A 3,482-nucleotide genomic window follows, 5' to 3' on the forward strand; every position below is an offset into this window, starting at 1 on the left:
ATTAAAACAAAAGGATGACCCCCCCCCCCCAGTTCAGGAAGCAGCTTCAAACCTAAAAATGTGGATGCTTGACTTCTACCAAGATGTGTTGGCCACAAACGCTTGTGGCAAAGCCTTAACCTAATTGTGTTGGAGCATCTGGAGGGTTTCCACTCCCCTCCTCCATGTGGCAATCACTCTTGCACACTTTGCTGTAACACTACAGTATATACTCCACACTCCACAAGGTCATATTATAAACAAGCTTCCTCTGTATGATCCAACCTTTGCACACATGTGCAAACAAACACACTCTGCTACACAACCCCTCCTTGAGTAATCCAGTCCTAATCCTCCCACCCAATCAAATAGAGAGAGGGAGTGAGGGATGAAAACATGAGGAAATAAGCAAACAGTTCAGAACCCAATGAGATTTGGTGCCACACTTCCCTGTGCAGCCTTCAAATCCTGCTCTAACAAACTGGAGGCCTTCAGAGACCCAAAGCTCAACCCTGCTGTCTACTCCGGCTCACCCGGCTTTATTGGAGTCAAGCCTGCCTCCATGCCCGACTGAGGGATCTGGCATGAGCTCACAACAGTCAACCAGAGAGGACTGAAGGCAGTGAGCCGAGACACGGACGTTTCTTTTTCTGGAGCTTTGACCGGCAGCCATTTTAGACTCGTTGTTGCGGTCAGTGCAGCTCTCTCTGGCACCGGCTTTGACAAGGACACTTGTGTCGACTCAACCCCGCTCCCTCCCTCCGTCCTCTTTCCACCCATCCAACCCCATTTCCACACACACGCGTACACACTCAGCTGTTGTTCCCTGACTGTTTCATTAGATTTGACACCCCACACCCACCAGCCATTGTCAGAGCGAGGAAGGGCAGAATGAGACTGTTTGTTGGCATCGGTTGCGTTGTGTTTGTGTGTGAATGTGGGTTAAAGTTAAGGGCAACATCTGCTCCCACTAGCCGCCTCCTATAGACCTGGACATTAATTAAATCAGAAGATACAGTACAGCGTGTTCAAGTGCTGCTCATATTAACTTTAGCCAATACATCTTCTGCAGGTTTCCTTTAGCAGAAAATCAACCTTTTCCTTTTATGAAAACAACCAATCTGGCTCTTCAAGTTTGGAGGAACCGCATTCATTTAAGCCTAATTGTGCTTTAACGCAATTTTTAAAATGTGACGTCATTTGATTTTTACTAAGAAGGCGACTGTCCCCTCGTTCTATACCTCTGTCCATTCACGAAGCTGTTCCTCCATTCGTTTCACATAGCGGAGCGACATCCAAGCCAATGAATTTGCATCTCCACTGGAGCTCTAATTCTATTTATCCAATCAAACCCCTCGGCTTGTTTCCCGAGCTCTGCATACCTGACTAACAGACACATGATGCTTGGGACATCTCTTGGGACAAAATATGACTCTTGGTACTGATTGACTCCAGATATGTAAAGTAGGTTAAACAGGATTTTTAGTGCACACTGTGGATGGGACCTTCATCTGGGACTTTAACTCTGCTTTACAGAATACTTCAGATGGCCTTCAGACCGGCTCTGTTTGGAAGACTTCTGGGTTTGTGTGAACAATGTTGTAAATGATTTAACGGATAAGTCTGGTGTTATTCCATACTTTTCTTATCGTCAACATGCATCAGACTTTTTTTTACTTCTTTAAGACTTCCCTACCCTATATGTGTTTTCTGGCAGCAAGCCCATTTGTTCTTACTAAAGACATAAATCTTTGAGAACATATCATGAATGTATACTTTTTTTAAGGTGTCCCTACCTAAAAAAGCTGAGTACTGTTGTTTTTCAGCTAACGTTACTCAAACAGGAGTAAAAAGTGCATTTGTTGGGGACTATTTTCAGCTGCGGATGAAAACACATTTGGTGCGATGAGTAATTACAGCAGAAGGACAGTGTATGGGGATTGACTCAAAAAAAACCACAGTCCCCATGTTCATCATAGTGAAAAGGTGCAATAATGTGGCTCATAGATGTGTTCTTGATATAAAAATGGAGCTCCTAATTACAAAAACCCACAGTAGAACGAACACACTGTTAGTTGTGTTCTTTTAATGGGATCTGTTGACAATAAGAAATATATAGCATGTCACAAGATTTTTCCTTTAAGTTGCCACAGCTCTATGAGTTGTGTTAAGTTATTTCAGTATAGTGCTGGTGCTGCTGGAGGTTGGTGTGAGATGTATTTCAATGGCACACCATCAACTGAGGATGTAAATATGTGGGTGTGTAACAAAAAGCTGTTAGGAATGGAAAAATGAACAAAAAGAAGTTTTTCTGTGTAGTAGCATGCATGCCAGCCAGGTAGTTTAGAAATGTATCTTTCTTTTATTTTTTATCTCTGCTTTGGTTTGATTTTTATAATGTGATGTTTTACATGAAAGATGATTTCTTTGGTAATTTAAAACTGGATCTCATTGGAGTGTTCCTTTCACTTTAGGAAACCTGACGCCAACAGTGTTAAAGTTTCTTTAGACTGCAGGTTAACTATCATCTTTATGGTGGTTTGTTCATGTTAAGAAACAATAGAAGAAATAAATAATCAATTCATTGTCCTGAAATAGCAAAGCATGTGAATACATATGAGCTATAAGACACAATTATAACTTAACATCTTTTATTTTAAACTCAGCTGTCTCACAACAGCAACGCATTTGTCGATTTGCTAAGTCAGATGTGGTCACGATGTGTCATCAAGAATATTACTGCCCCCCTCGGATTTACACAGAGTACAGTACACATATAGAACTCATCAAGTTAGTGGCTCTCAGTAGCCTTTCTCATCAATGCACCAGCTGGTGACACAAAGGCAGCCATTGTTTATGTAGCGTTTGTCGCAGGCAGCTCCAGCTCAGCCTGCGTCCTCAGATTGTAGCTTCACCTTTCAAATTTCACAACTTAGCATTCATCACAACACCTCATCTGTGTCGTGTCAACACTGGACAGATGTCATACACTTCAGAGATAAATGTAAACCAACTGTCTAGTGTCCGTCTCTGCCTCCTCCTCCTGGCTCTCCATAGTTACCTTCCTTGGCCATCATTGTAACTGTCACACCAAAATGAAAGCGGCACATCACCTCGAGTGACTTTTGTAAAGCCACTAAAATGTGTGAGTGTGTGTGTGTAGCTAAAAGTAAAATATTGGTGATGGGGGGAAAACTTGAAGAAAAAACAAATGTGACTGTTTCATTTATTTTGTTTGTTTTCCTTTTTCATGATGATGCTATTCACTATGTTGATTATTTAATAAAGTATTGAGTTGAAATCCAAATCTGGTGTTTCTCTCTTTTCATCCACTTTTACCCTTTTTACATCTGCGAGGCTCACACACTTAACTTAAACCGCCATTGTTCTCCACACAGGACACATGAAATACTCTCCGCCTGCTTACTTAAGACCGGCAGTAAATTCATGTGGGACATAAAATAGCTTAATGCACATCCACACAATAGCCCGGGTGCTGCAGA

The sequence above is a fragment of the Etheostoma spectabile genome, chromosome 14 (genome assembly GCF_008692095.1).
Source record: "Etheostoma spectabile isolate EspeVRDwgs_2016 chromosome 14, UIUC_Espe_1.0, whole genome shotgun sequence".
Taxonomy (NCBI): domain Eukaryota; kingdom Metazoa; phylum Chordata; class Actinopteri; order Perciformes; family Percidae; genus Etheostoma; species Etheostoma spectabile.